At 37.8% G+C, this 16,251-nt stretch overlaps 1 long non-coding RNA gene across 1 annotated transcript; it reads right to left on the bottom strand.

Annotated features, from left to right (window-relative positions):
* Positions 1-810: 810 nt before the first annotated feature.
* LOC123615152 (uncharacterized) lies at positions 811-14,412 on the bottom strand. Its single transcript, XR_006722709.2, has 3 exons — positions 14,180-14,412; positions 5,085-5,193; positions 811-1,743 (listed from the first exon to the last, which is right to left on the bottom strand). It is a non-coding gene; the product is annotated as an uncharacterized LOC123615152 (long non-coding RNA).
* Between the last annotated feature and the right edge of the window lie 1,839 nt (positions 14,413-16,251).

The raw sequence follows: 16,251 nt of genomic DNA, 5'->3' as shown, positions 1-16,251 counted from the left end.
AATGAATGTGAAACTGCAATCTAAGAAAGAAAGTTTTCATATAAATGAGTATCAGTACCATGTAGACTAGAAAAAGTAACATTAATGAGCAGGATCTAAAAAGGGAGGCTGATGGGTCCTGTATATTATTGTATAGTGTTGTGACACTGTAGATATTTGGGTTTATTGCCTAAACATTTTACTCTTTTTGCATTTAAATTAAACATAAATTATTCTCCACAGCATACGGTGAGATCCCTCCGTATAACCAGTTCAATTTTGCTAAAGAGAAGAGTGAAGCTCTACTGAATTAGGAAATTTTCCCTCATCCTATAGACTGTATGTACTTGGTATAAGATTCAATAAAATGAATCTCTTCCCATTTTACTCTACTTCCTTCCAGATTTTCAGTTACCAACTCACTATCGTTGTAGGAAGCCTCCAAAAATTCCTAGTTCCCTATTCTTTTTTTTTTTTTAAGATAACATTTAAAAAAAAATGAGAATCACTACAGTGAGTTTCTTTGGGGTCTGAATAATATTGGGTTGATTAAGTCTCTCTTTGTTGGAATAATTACTGGAGCACTGAGTTCTTAGAGTCATGACTATTAAGGTCCAGAAGCACAAATTATTACATGATGATTCAAGTGACTTTCTGATTATACTGCTTAATAAAATTAACACTAGAGTCTGAAACACTGTGTCCGAAAGTCAAATGGTGATTTTCCAAGGGTGCATTAAAAAAAAAAAGGAGCTTCATTTCAGAGAATAAAATATTGCAATCCTTCTATCTCCAAGTGAGGGCTAGTTAGTGCAGTTAGTTACGGCAAATTAGTGATTCAGTTGTATTTTATTTATTCAATATGTGGAGAAGTTTTTTAAAGTGTTAGGTGAGTCATTTCATAAGACCAAAGCCAAACAAAATTAGAGTAGCCCCTGGTTGAAGATATTTTTATTGCAATGAGAGGGGCTCTTTCTGGGTATTGGATACACAGGTATGGTCAAACTTCAGCATGGAAAGCAAGAAGTCATGAGTTCTAAGGCAGTGACTCCTAATGCCTTGAATATGCAATGTCATAGAATTATTTGCTATAAGAAATCAAAAACATGCGACAGAGGAAATTAGGTAGAGACAGTTGTAATTTTTTCCCCTTTATACCCCACTTATCAATGACCCACGGACCCAAATTCCTACTTTTTACATAAAGGGCTCTTTTTTTTTTTCCTTCTATTTTACAGGAAAATAACCTTATAGAAAACTGTTCTTGTGAATTACTTTTTTGTGCCTCTCAAGCTTCCTACTTTGTGGGTCACGGATTTAATAGGCTGTAATGCTATTTAAACACCATAGATACTTAATGCAGCATGAAAAACCCTTAAGCTATGGGAAATTACAAAAATGTCTCAGTGCTGTGGTCACAAAAGTGAATGATCTTCTTGACACGAACTTCAAAGGTAAAATAAAATTACATTTCCCATAGGTTTCTGAGTATCTGCTGACCAGAGACCATGGTCTCCCATGATTTCACCGATGCATCTCTTAGGGATTCTGTTCCAGCCAGCCAGCCAACTCTCAGCTATAGTTGCTCTGGAAACTCAGCTCAGGAAAATATCAGGAGCTTCATCAATGATATAGCCAAGAGGTTACAACCATAAATATCTTTTGGACACACAAAATAATTAACTTATGCAGGTCAGGTCAGGGAGCAGATTCCTGGTGCTCTTGGTGTCAGTAGAACAGGCTGTTCAATCAGGAGTCTTTGATCTAAAAAGAGTATCAATAAAGCAGTCATATGGTAAGTGCCCATTATCACCATCAAATCTGATATACTAATACAAATCAACAGAAATGGATTTTGAAATCAATATCTAATAATTATCATTATACAGATACTCATTTTAGAATTTGAAAAAACCATAAAGGGGAATAATATACAGTCTTAGCATGCAGTGGGTGAATATGCACACATGATGAAGTAGGCTTCTGTCTTTATATTTCTTCTAATTTTTATACTATTAAAGGATTGAGAGAAAGTTTATGAAATTTTTACATGTTAGGAGATTAGAATTTTATGCTTTCTTTACTAAAAGGGAGAAGTCACTTTCTTCTCCAAATTAATAATGACCACCAATTGATAAAAGGGATTGCCTGTCAGCTCAGTGACTTCTAGGTTATTAGAGATAGGTTACAGTTTCCCTCAGATGCAGCAACTGGTTCTTAAACATGCTTGTGACCATTCTTGGAAACTGGGCATCTAGACACCATGCTTTCTTGTATTAAATTAGTGCTGTATAAACCAGGGTGTTTCTGCCCTGCCCTGCCCTGCCCTAGGTTTAAACAGCTCTGAATAGCCACCCTTTTGTTCCAACCACTATCATCCGCATATGCTCAAATAGAGAAGTTTTTTCATTTCTTTTCCTTTCTTTCCTTCCTTGTTTTTTAAAAAAGAAAAATCCCTCTTTTTCTCTCTCTTCAACAGCTGGCAGTGCATGTTTTTGAAAGGCAATAGCACTTAGTATAAAGATTTGAAGCCAAAGAGTCGTGGGTTTGAATCTCAGGTCTGAAACTAACTGTGCCCCTTTGGGCAACTTATTATGTAGTTAACGCTAAGCTTCAGACTTTTCATCTGTAAAATGTGGATATTGATCACTACTTTCAGGGTTATTATGGTGACTAATTGAGATAATATAATGATAACACTGCACAGCATGCATGAATCATAGCTATTACAATTGAAAAAAAGACAAATTGACTGGTAAAAAAAACATAGGAAACATAATTCTTTCACAGAAATTCTATTAGTAAGGTTCTAATGAACCCACTAAGAACGCTGCAAAATTAGCTCCAGACGACATTAATGGGAATGAAAAGCAGACCTTTGTCACCCACCTCCAGGAAAGCTTCATTTAGTACAGACACACAGAAATGACTGAGATAGAAAACACTAGAAATCTGCTAACTTGACACTTAAAAATTGTATATTTCTACTCTTTACTTGGTCCAGGAAAGTACATTAGAAAGTACATCTAGCCTAGCAAGCTGAGAATGTATAGTATAGATCAATTAAGGTTATAAAATAACAGAAAGAATAGGCTCTCATCAGAGTTTGGTGCTTTACAATAGATGAAAAAGCAAAGAGACATTTAATCAGCTTACAAGGGCCTGGCTTTCTCTTCCTACTCCTTGAAGAAGGAATCTTGCTTTATTCTGGCTATTTCCTGAGGAGAGCCCTCCTCCCTCCCTCAAGTATTCAGGCTAATTACAACTGGTGAGGTAGTTTCCAGGCTGAATAAGAAATCAAAAGGGAAGGGAGGGGAGGCGGTGTGGATTTCAGAGAAAAAATAACTTAAGAAAAAGTATGTTCTCAGAGGAGGGAAAATTAGAGAATCAGGTCACTGAGTTGGAGCCAGGAAAAATCCACAAGAGTGGAAATTGGAGCGATGAAAGTATTTCATATTAACACATCCAAAGACTGAATGTGCCTGGCCCAGAGGATGTTCTTCCCCCTCCTGGAAAGTGGCTGGGGGCTGAAAGACCTCTAGGCTTTTCTGTGTCATATTCATTCACTAATCAGCGCTATTCAGCCAATGGCACATGTGGTCTTATATGAGGTGCCCTGGAAAGCGCGAGGACCACATAGCAACGATTATAATCAAAACCACTGGAGACTCTTATTTCAGCTTCTGAAATATGAAGCTTCAAAGGCAGACATGCTTCCAATGAAAACCAGCACTTTCTCTTTTCCTTTTCTTTCTTCCTTCCTTCCTTCCTTCCTTTCTTTCTTTCTTTCTCTTTCTTCCTTCCTGCTAAGTCTACAGTCTTAGATTCAAGTACTTGACAATTATATATCAATAGAGACAGAATGCATTTTGCCTAAAGCAAAGATATAAATGGTTTAAAGGACAGGCAAAGTGTCATGTGTCAGTAGACATTAGTTGAGGTTAAACTCTGCCAATGTGACTAGAATATTGACATCTCTGTTAGAGTCAATATCTCGAAATTGATGGTGTGGCTTGGCATACATATTTCCTTAATGACTTTCCAGCATAATAGGAACATATCTAATAGCACTCCACACATCTGAGGTGCTTAAACTCCTTTCCCTCATGTTTTCACCAAAAACTGTCAAACCTTTCTGTTATCCAAATTTCAACTGAAAATGGGATATGAGGCACAAAGTACAATCCTGAAAATCTTGGCAAAAAAATTATGTCTGTCTATCTATCTATCTATCTGTCTATCTTGTTTGTATGGCTAATTATTCTGCAACTCGGGTAATACTGGGTCTGAATTTGGGGATAAGGACCTTGTGGACCTATCAACACACTGCAAACTTAGCTCAAGATAATGTTAATGGTAATGAAATGCACACTTTTGTCACCCAACTCTAGGCAAGCTTCATTTAGTACAGCCACACAGGAAAGACTGAGATTAAAAAAAAAAAAAAAAAACACAGAAAAAATATATTGCTCAGAAAAAAACACAAGGGGAATGTTCTTTTATTTGCTGATTTACTCATTTATCTCTGATTCCTGTGTCTTCTTTATTTACCCCTCTGCAGCTTGCCTGATGTAAGGTGGCGTGTTGTCGGTGACTAAGGAGGAGTTTTTGTTTTACTTTGTTTATCTGGCTAATCCCAAATGTTAATGACTTCCAAAAGTCTTATCCCTCTGTTTTAGCTCAATTTGACTTTCTAGCTCAGCACATCCTCTTCCGTTTCTCCTTGGACAAGTGGTTCTGAACCTTAGTTCTATATAAGAGTCTAATAAAGAATTTCAAAATATACCGATCCCTAAGCAATTGAAGTAGATTACCTGGAATAGGGGCTGGGAGCTAACCAGTACCCTAAGTTAAATTTTCTAAATTATATTTAGAAATGGAAAACTCTATCCCAACTATCATGTTTCAGTTATCTATTGCTGTGTAACAAACTGTCCCAATACCTAATGGCTTAAAACAATGAATTGCTAGTTTTTGATGATTCTGTGGAGCAGAAATTTGGGTAGGGCACAGCTGGCTGGCTCTTCAACTCCACATAATGTCATTCAGCTAGAGTCATTCAGCTGCATTCAGTGAGCCTAAAGGTCCAACAAGGCTTTACTCACATGAATGGCACTTCAGTGATCTTCCACATGGTCTCCACATGGGTATCTTGGGAATCCTTACAGCATGGTGGCCTCAGGTTAGTTAGACTTCTTAGATGGCAGCTGGCTTCTAAAAGAGAGGAAGCAAAAATTGTTAGTCATTTTCAAGCCTTAGCTTCAGAAGTCCCTCATCACTTCTTCCAAATTCTATCTGTCAAAGCAAGTTACAAGGCCAGCCAGAATCAAGGGGAGGGGAAATCAATTCTACTTCTTAATTAAGCAGCATGCATGGACAAGGGCTAATTACTGGTGGCTGTATTTTGAGACTAGAGATTATGTATCATCAGTTCCCAGTCCTAAAGTCATAACAGACATTTCTAGCCCATCATGGCAGTCTCTCCCACTGGCCCTGGACATCAACTCAGAATTGTTCTTGATGCTGTACTTCAGAGGTCAGAGGTCAATAGGCTGAAGTTACCACGCAGGGTGAAATACACTGACAAACTTGCTCCATTGGGAAGAGATAAAGTTCAAAATGTTCCCTGCTGTAACTAAAGAAGCAGAGGATTGGCATTCACAGGAAAGGTCAGGAAAGTGCCAGTGGCCCCATGGCCCTGCCAGGGAAGAAGATCAGTCTCATGAGTTCTCACAAGAATCCTATGAAGTCAGAATTTCAGGTTTTGCTGTTCTCCTTTACCTAGTTTATAAATGGGGAAACTGAGGTTGACTGAACATAAGGCATTTTAGGTGTGCAGAAGACGTTAACTTTACTTAGACATTGTTACACTGTTGCAGTTCTTAGTATTATTTTCTGGTGAAGGAAAGGTACTTCAACAACTAATTCTAATACCCAACAGAATGAAATGAAGGTTATCAGAGAAGTAGGGGGAAAAAAAATCCTGGACGTCAAAGGCAAGAAAGAATAACACTAAGTGGGATGATTTGGCTGGACTTCATGGGGAACAAGGATGATAACAGGATAGTTTCTTCAGAGGAGAATGATCTGGACATCAGAGAATTAAGAGAAATATTAGGAAAATTAAGCAAGTCATAATACATATTTTTGTAAAAACATCTTAAAGATTATGCAACAAAAAAAAGGTGTCATTTCATGACATTATGTATTTTGGTTACAAAATTATACTAAAACAAACCCAAACTGATTTGCTCCTTGTTAATTCTAAGAACTCCCATACAAATATACATGCATAATATAATTTTTAAATGTATATTTTAATAAAGTTAGTCTCACAATTTCAGTTTTCTTTTTCAAAATGGACATTCAGTCAAACTTATTTTTTTCACTACTCACTATGAAATTTAAAACCCTATTTTTGGTTGATTCATTATAAATGGCATTTTTCTGTTACCAGTTATTTTGGGGTTATAAAGTTATGCATAAGAAGTGTCTACCATACAATGAGTGCTTCATAAATTTTAACCATTTATTATGTTTTTTAGTAAACTTTTAATTTTATAACAATTTTAGAGTTACAGAAAAATTATGAAGACAGTACAGAGTTCCCATACACCCAACCTTCAGTTTTCCCTAGTAGCATCTTACATTTGTATGGTACATTTGTTGCAATTAATGCACCAATGTTGATACACTATTATTATTTAAGGTCATTACTTCAGTCAGATTTTCTTAGTTTTTACCTAATGATCTTTTTCTGTTCCTGGATTCCATCCAGGATATCACATTAAATCTACTAGTCATGTCTCATTAGGTTCTGCTTAGCTGTGGCTGTTCCTGAGACTCTAAATTTTGACGACCTTGACACTTTGGGGGAGTACTGCTCAGATATTTTGTAGGATGTCCCTCATTTAGGATGTGTCTGATGTTTTTCTCAAGATTACACTGGGATTATGTGTTTTGGGGAGGAAAAGTGCTATTTTCATCACATCTATCAAGAGTACCTGCTATCAACATGACTTCTCACTGTTGATGTTATCCTTGGTTACCTAGTTAGGGTAACATTTGCCCATTTTTTCCTACTGTAAAGTTACTCTTTCCTCTCTACACACCCCACCTTTCCAAGCTGTACTCATTGGCAAGAAGTCATTATGCACAGCCTACACTTAAGAGGTTGGGAGGTGTGTTCCACTTCCTTGAGGGTGGGCTATCTACATAAATTATTGGGAAATCTGCGTGGGAGATTTGTCTATTTCCTTCCTCTCCTCCTCACCGGCCATTTATTTTATTTGTTTACTCAATTCTTTATATCAATAAGGACTCATGGAAATTTATTTTATATTTTGAGTTATGATTCAATACTGCTCTATTTTATTGCTCATATTATTCCAGCTTTGGTCATTGGCAGCTCTTTCAGGGTCTCTTTGGCATACTCTCATTGATGTAGGGTTATTTTTGGTTGTGGGAGGATTTGGGGTTTTTTTGTTTGTTTGTTTGTTTGGATACTTCCTTACTTCCTTGCTTCCTAGCACTACAAAATGCTCCAGGCTCAGATTGTATATTTTCTGCTTCAGTTCTAGAATCAGCCATTTCTCCAAGGAAACCTGATTCCTTTTATGGGATAATGGTATTAGAAACCAAGATTTGGGTGCTACTAGGTGTGCTCATTGCTACTGAATGTTGGTGCTCTTAGCTGAGAAGAGAAGGAAAATTTTTATGTGTAAACTAGTTCACGAAGGTACACATATTATATTTCTCTATGTAACTATCTATAGCTGTATTAAGCTAAACATGAGTTCATACTGATGTCTTCAGCTCTAGTCCATTCCTCATAGATCATTCTTGCCTCCTCCCCTTGCTACCCTATAACCTCCTACTCCAACAGTGAGAAATCTGGCTCCCAACACCTGCCATGCATGTATTTAATTGGTCCATTCCTGTGTACATATATAGTGTTATCAGAGTTTCTAACCAACATCTAACTCTATTATCCAGAGTACAGTCCTTATGTACAGTTTCTTTTGCCTGTAGTCCTATAGACTCCACTCATTTCCAAAGTTACTTAGTTTGGTATCATCCCTCCCGCCCCCTTCAGTGAGCTTGTTTCATATGTTTGTCATATAGCTAGATTGTTTTCTCATGCTCTGCATTCCATCCAAACTTCTAAATAATCTTCTAAAAATTTGCATACATTAAGGTTCTCTCTTTGTGCTGTAAATTTCCGTGGGTTTTGACAAATGCATTATGTCATGTATATACGATGCCATTATTACTTCTTCGTTCAACAAAGATTTATATAGTACCTATTATGTGATAGGCACTAACCCATTTAATCCTTTTAGCAACTTTATTAGACAGATACCACTAGCCCACCATCTCTAGTATAGATAAGAAAATAAAGACAGAGAGAGTTAAGTAATTGTCGTAAAATCACACAGCTAACATGGGTAGCTCTGCGTTGAGAATCTAGAGCATCTCTGCTCCTAACCACTATACAGTCCTGCCTCCCTGGTGTCATAATTATTTCTTCTACTTTGCTTTTATGGATTTCTATTCTTCCTCCTTTTCATCCCAAAACAATTTCCTTTTTACCACATGCCAAATTTAACTCTTACCTTCTACACTTCTTTACCAGCCCTCTCATTTGTTTTTAATGTCATGTAAAAATTTTTAAATAAGCACAGTAAAATGTAATTTACTCTATAAGTTGAGTTGAGACCAGAAAACAATATAGTGTAGGGGGGAAAATACTACAATTTTTAAAAATTGAAGTATAATTGACATATAACATTATTTTCAGCTGTATAAAATGTTATTTGTAAACATTGCAAAATGATCACCACAACTCTTGTTAACATTCGATCAACTGTTACTGATTTCAGAAATTTGAAGTGTGCAGATAGGAGCTCCATGCTAAAATTATCACACAAAAAATGACAGTGACTCTGATGCCACTGACATGCTGTTCAGGTTGAAACACAGCAGCTGACTGACCCTTGTCTGCTTTGGAATCAAAGGCATTTAAGTACCAAAAGTGAGATTTTAAAGGAAAGGCAATCTGAAAAGTTAATACAACCTTTCAGTCACCTGTAAATAGTTTCTCTTTCCCTGTCATTCTCCGAAAAACACAAAAGAAGACTTTCTTTTGCTTTTAGAAATTCTAATTGCTGCTAAAGAAATGGGTAATACTTCGGAGAAGTGGATTCCAATCACCTCTAGGTTTTCCTTTGGGAAAAGAGGGTGCATTTCTTGAAGATATTTATAAAAGCTTTTTAAGGGACACAAGATCTAGACCAAGAGGCTTTCATTATTCTCTTCTCAATGGGTTTAGAGTAAACATATATGTGGAAAGAGTAGGCAAATTTATTAAAGCAAATATCACAAAGGTGAAGGAAGGTCATCCAATTAACTAATTACTTCCTACATATCCTTGGTGTAACAAAATCAGTTGCTGTCAGAGAAATCTGAGCTCAGTGAGAGCAGACAATTCGTTTGATATTCTCGCAGCTTTTAAAATCTCAAAAGCAATGTTTCTTGGAATTTCTAAGACATTTTACTTTTCATTGCACTATGAGCAAGGCCAAAATTTAGGCCAATGACAGTGGAAATTATACTACTAATCCCTGGACATTTTCCTCAAGTTCTCCAATGGACAATAAGGGGAAGGTAATTAATGTCGATCTAGTGCCTACACGGCACTAGACACTTATAATATATGTTTAATTTAAGCCTCACAACAATCCCGTGTGGAAATTTTAGACAAAGTAAGGAATTTGTTGTTGTTTTTAATGCAAAGAAAGCTATTCAGTGTGAGAAAACTGAAACCGTGGGGGATGATCAGTCTGTTTCTCACATAAGCAAGTGGTGGAGTTACCAGAGCTCAGGTCTTGAGTCTCTAAGCTCCACATTTATGTGTTCCACAATATCTGTCACTAGCTTCTGAGACTCTGAGCTGGGGGTGGGCTGGAGGATGCGAGTGGGAAGTGAGAAGGCAGCTCCACAGAGGAGAGGGAGGACAGAGAGGTGGAAGGGTCCAAGGTGAAGAAGTGTAAGCAGGGGACTGGCCGGCCAGGGAAGACTTGAACAGAAGCCTCTGCCTGGATGCACTGGCTTAAAGTCCCAGGTTTGATGCCAGTTTCTTTTCACCTATTAGATCCAGTTCATGAGCAGTTTCCAACAGCCCATTACAAGGGCCTTCCCTTCCCCTGGTGGTGTAAATGCTAACCAGAAAGCTGAGGTGCTACAGGCCTTCTTCAGCAAGGCAGTATTTCCTGTCGTTAGCCTATTTTCCTCAGGGCCTAACTCCGGAGGGGTCTTGGCTTCTCAGCCAAAAGGACCTGGGATCGTCAGGCAGTAATTCTTCAATTTATTGCCCCTGTTCTACATTCCTGACCCATGAGTATTTGCAGACACAGAGACCAGCTTTCCAAAGGCCAGCATAAGCTGCTTTAATTTTGTCATTGTCCTATAATTTCATGGAAATGGCCGCTGTGAAGCCAACAAATGACTAATAAGATCCCTCTGCCCACTCATTTTTAATGTCATTCTGGAACTCCAGAACAGAGACCATCTGGTCACGGTGCTTACTTTAATATAAAAGAGTGGCTGAGTTGAAAATCATATTTCCGAGAGAAGGCTGGAATGCGTCTTCTGTTTGTGGACCCAAAGCACAGCAAAACAAGTCTAGCATTTCATTTTGGGCAGTGATGGGATACGCTGACTGCAGCATAGTCAGCTCTTCCTGTGCAGCGGTTAAATTTTGACACACACACATGATATACAGACACCAATCAATACTACTGTCACGTCCACCGAACACTACCCATGTGTTAGGCAAAGTGTAAAGCACTCTGGATTATTTTGTAATAGGCAAGTATTAGTGTACTCATTTTATAGGTGAAATAAATAGAGACTTACAGAAGTTAAGTAAACCTTACTCCGAGTCACACAGCTAGTAAATAACAGAGCCAGGCTTAGAACCAAGAGCCATCAGTTTCTACAAATGTGCCCTGAGCCACTGACTTATTTGACTTAATGCAGTAAGAGGTTTTGGAAGAAGAGCCATCCTAAGCAATGACTAATCTTTAAACTCAGTAAATTGTACAACCAGGAAGCTATGTGGAGATTTTTTTTTTTAATTTTTTGCCTTTTTATTTTGAAATTATTTTAGATTTTACAGAGAAGTTGTAAAGATAGAAACAGAGAGCTCCTGCCTACCCTTCATTCGGCTTCTTCTAATGTTAACATCTTACATAACCATACTACATTTGTCAGAACTAGGAAATTATCTTCGGTACAATCCTAATAGCTAAACTACAGACTTTGTTCAGATTGTGGTACAATTTTTATTTGCAAATTTTTCTCGTAAGTTTTGATTTGATCGTCTTTTTTTAGGATCTATGTTCTTGTTGTTCTTTTAGTAAATATGAATTTTTAAAAAATTTATTGACTGTTATTTTTAGAGCAGTTTTAGGTTCACAGCAAAACTGAGAGGAAGGTTCAGAGATTCTCCATATGCCCTCTGTCCCCACACATGCATGGCCTCCCCCATCAGCAACATCCCCCACTACAATAGTACATTTGTTACAACTGATGAACCTACTTTGGTACATCACCATCACCCTAAGTCCCTAGTTTACGTTAGGGTTCACTCTTTGTGTTATATATTCTATGGGTTTGGACAACTTTCCCTTCACTCAGACACTCAACCCAAACACTCTCCCTTCTGCTGCTCCTCTGCATCTTCAACCTCACCTCGTTTCTTTCTGTATATGAATCTCAAATGTGTGACTTAGTCATTCTGACTCTGCTCTCAGGTGTTCCTTACCAAGATTTGGCAACTTGACTCAGAACTTGCAAGTTTCTGACCTCAATTTCTACATGACACATCAACTTTCCTTCAGGATATTTCTTATGATTGGACTTCAATTTCAATTGTCTCTCTAGCTTGACAATTTTTGTGTTCTTATCGTTGGACTGTACCCTGATTCTGCTTATCTCAATATAATAATCATAGTTTATAAGGAAAGACCCAAGTCCCCTGCACTGACAATTTATCCTATTTTATGGATAAAATGTGAACCTAAAGTGAAGGGTGAGAATTGCACAGCACATGACCGGAAAATGAAAAGACTCAGGAAAGAGAGAATAATTCCTAAGTATTCTTTAGTTGTTAGGACAGGTGGAGCTTAAAATAAAACTTAAACAGAGATCAAACATCATGGAAAGGTATATTTTGGAAAGGAACTTAAAAGTATTTTCCTTGCCAAATGGCAGAAACATTTTAATCCAGTTTTGGGAAGGAATGCTGTTATAAGTCACAGTATTTAAACTTGGGCTTTGACCTGGCAAAACAAGTATTAAAATCAGACTTAACATGTCTGAAACAAATTTATTATTTTTTTTCTGAAGTCAGTCCCTCCTCTTGCCTTTTTCTGGTTTTATTATTGAGTCTGCCATGTTCCCAGACACCAGGCTAGAAAAGTCAGTGTCATCTTTTATTCTGCCCATGCTGACGTTCAATTGTCAGTTCCTGCTGCCTCTGCCTCTGCCACTCTCATGTTTGCCCATGTTTTTCCATTTTTACCATGTCTATTCCATTGCTTGGGTTATTTGACAAACCTCTTGATCTGTGTGCCTGTGGTATATGTGTGGGCAGGTTAATTTCTGGTGTACAGTCACGGCAGGTCATCAGTTTGCTAAAAAACTTCAATGGCATTCCCATATCTACTGGATTTAGAACAGACCCTTACTCTATCTTTTAAGGCCCTTCATACTCTTGCCCCACGTTTCCAGATGTATCTATTATGACCTCCTTCTTTGTACACCATAAACCAGCCCTACTCATTTGTGTTTTCCCCTGATCACATACTGCCACAGGGCATTTGCACATACTGTTTCTTCTGCTTGGAAGGCCTTCTCCATTCCCACTCTTAATATCAGCCTGTTGACATACTATACATCAGGGGTTGGCAAACTACAGCTTGAGGGCCAACTCTGACCTACCAGACTGTTTTTGTAGATAAAAGTCTTACTGGAACACAATCATACTCATTCATTTAAGTATATTTTCTATCACTGTTTTTGCACTGAAATAACAGTGGGGAGTAATTGCAACAGGCTTGCAAAGCCGGAAATATTTATTTTTGGGTCTTTTACAAAAAATACTAATTCTAATTCCCAATACTAATTCCCTTAACTGAATATCCAATTCAATGTGTTTCAGCAAAAAACTGTTGAGTACCTACCACGTGCTAAATAGAAAAACACAGAAAAAATATAGAGCACCTCTCAAGGAGCTTCCTGTCTGAAAGGAATGACAAATCTATAAATAAATTATTCCTCTATAACATAATAAATAATATAACAGCACATATAGGAGCTACTTGGAAGCATAAACTAGGGAGTTATTAATCTTTTAAAGGGAAAAAAAGGTGGGAAAAAGAGTTTAATAGCTGAGCTGGGGTTTTATTATGTACAGGAGATTATTCTGGAGACAAGGGATTGAAGTCAGTCCACATAGAAAAATAGCAGACACAAAAGTACGGAGGAACATAATTGCATGGTCTCTTCGGGGAACCTCAGGTAGGCACTGGTGGAAACAAAATGGAAAGAGATTAGGTTATGGAGTCAGATTAACCTGGGTTTGAATCCTGACTCTGATACTCATTGGCTGTGTGACCTTGAATAAGTCCTTAGCTTCTATTAGTCCATTTTTTCATCCTAGCAGTATTTACACGAATTAATTGTGACATAGGTGAAGGTTTTTGACACATGTTTGACACAGTGTATGGGCAAAAAAATGTGGTTCTTATTATCAGCATGTAGAACAAATAAGTTCATGTAGGTTAGCATGAGACAGCAAGGGTGGAGAGAAAGACACACATCAGCTAAAATAGAGATGGCTGCTCTTTGCTCTGTATCTCAATCCCTATTTTTCCTGTGGCACTTATTCTTTCCTGTATTAAGCATGGCAGATCTAATCCTTTCTTCCAAACTGTGACCAACTTGGGGGCAGGGATCTTTCCTTATTCCTTTTTGTCTCTTCGCGAGTGCCTAGCACTGTATCACATATAGAAGAAGCCTCAGATGAATGCCTGTTGAATTTTTAAATCTTAAACTGTGAAGGTATTTTCACAATAATCAACCCATTATTTTGTTTGAAAATTGAGACCGATGGGTTGTAAGATATTCGACTTACCCAAATGTGTCCACTTTGATGATCACAAGCCTAACTTGTAGCTTCCAAGAAGGTGGAATTTGTTTTTGTACTTCCTTGTACTCTCCCCTCATGATTTCATTCTGGGGCACTTGTCCCTTTCAGAAATACCTTCCACCCAACGCTCCAGGTGTCCATCGCTCTTGCAGAGATGGCCTCTATCTGCTGTTACTTTCACACTGAGATGCTCAGGATTTGTATTATACCTTTTATGGGTAGCCCTGTGAAAAGGAAATTAGAATAATCAGGAGTGGATTGCTTGGGGGATTTTAGGCATCAGGAGGAAATCAGGATGTCTTCAAATCCTTTCACAAAAGCAATTCCTAATCTGTCATATGTAAGGGTAATCCTATGTGTCCTAGAAATAACAGAACCTTTAATTATAGCAGTGTTAATAGCTATCATATATTAAGAGGTTATTTTGTAGTAGACACTTTGCATGAGTTATGTCTATCCCTCTCAGCACCCATACATGTTACTATGGGGAAACTGAGGCTCAGAAAGATTAGGCAACTTTCACAAGGCCACACAGCTAGGGAGCAGAGCCCAGATCAGAGTTCCTGACAATGTCCTTTGATTGCTCTGTGACCGGGAAGGAGGTTAGATAATCTTTCAGGCTTTAGTTCCCTGCTGTGCATTCCTTCTTTCCAGAATTTTCCAAGACAATGCTTCTTGAAATACTTGCCTGACAGCAAGGTTAGCTATATAATGTGCAGGGCCCAGTGCACAATAAAAATGCACAACTCCTCCTTGAAAAAGCAGGGTGGAGGGAAATGCCATTAAAGGTATTAAAAAGATAAACTTTTTTTTTCTTCTGTGGCTTTTCTCTTGACTTAATGGTGTTTTTTATTTTTTATTTAATGTCATTCTAGGTAGAAAAATATTAAAATTTTAAATTATTTGCATGAATTTTACTGTTCATTTTTATATTGTGCAATGTCAGTTTTAAATGCAAATATAAGAGCATATGCAAAATTGTTGAAATGGCACAATTCATATTTCATAGCTCATACATGCATATGTATTTTTCATAGCTCATATGTATTTTGTTCTTACCAGAAGAGTGGAAATGCTGCCCTGCTTTTATATCCCTTCTTGATAAATATACATTCTACCAACACCGTCTACCTTCGGCTTATCAGTGAGTAAAGAACTGACAGGAGAAGGGACTATATGTTGCCCTATCTCTCCCTCACCTTCTAAGTCATCATTTTCAGTGAAAGTGTTTGGCTAATACAAGGGAATATCATGAGTAAAAACTGACTGCTGATGCTTCTTAGGATTCCATTGCCTTCTTTCTTTGTTCAAAGGATGTTCTGCTTCAGATTGAAAGTGTAGACTCTGGGGGCTGTCAGCACCTCTGGATTACTCAGTTTTAAATGTTACTTGTATTCACTTTCAGTCTTGCTGAAATTGTCAACATCGTCGGTCCACCAGAATTCTGTGCTCACGGGGCAACACAAACCCTATATGCAAAAAGGGTGGCAAGGAATGACAGACATGCATTTTGTGCATACCCTCTCTGCTCATGTGCATGCTCCATTGCCCCACGGAACCCTGCTTTCAAACACAAGTTCTAAAATAAAATTCTTTAGAATTTCAAGACGGTGACAGCAGAGCATTAAACCAAGCATGGAGCCCTAGCTGCACAAGGCTGTATGTACATGCATGCATCTAGCCCTGCCTGGCAATTGTTGATCAGTGTGCTAAAGGAGGATATTGCTATAAGCTAAACTTTTGTGGTAACTTTCTCTATAATCTCTGAGTACCCTTGACCACTTACCAACCTTCTTTGGCCAAGTGTTCAAATCCCACTCGAAAATCTCCAACTCAACCAGTCCTTAAGAGGCCTCAGGCCATTATCTCAGCTTCTCAGAATCAACTCAGCTTGTTTCTAGTCTTAATAACTGTACTTGTCTTCCCAGTGGCCAAGCTCCCACCCCACACTCTGGCTTCAGTTCCTGCCTGGTCTTGTCTGTATTTACCTCTTATGACCTATCTGAGTCTATATTTTAGAATTAATAGGGTTTGTCTATAATTTACTATAATACTCA

Source organism: Camelus bactrianus, chromosome 12 (assembly GCF_048773025.1).
Source record: "Camelus bactrianus isolate YW-2024 breed Bactrian camel chromosome 12, ASM4877302v1, whole genome shotgun sequence".
Lineage (NCBI taxonomy): Eukaryota > Metazoa > Chordata > Mammalia > Artiodactyla > Camelidae > Camelus > Camelus bactrianus.
Note: the sequence above shows the minus strand (reverse complement) of the source record. Positions and strands in the feature narration are given on the sequence as shown.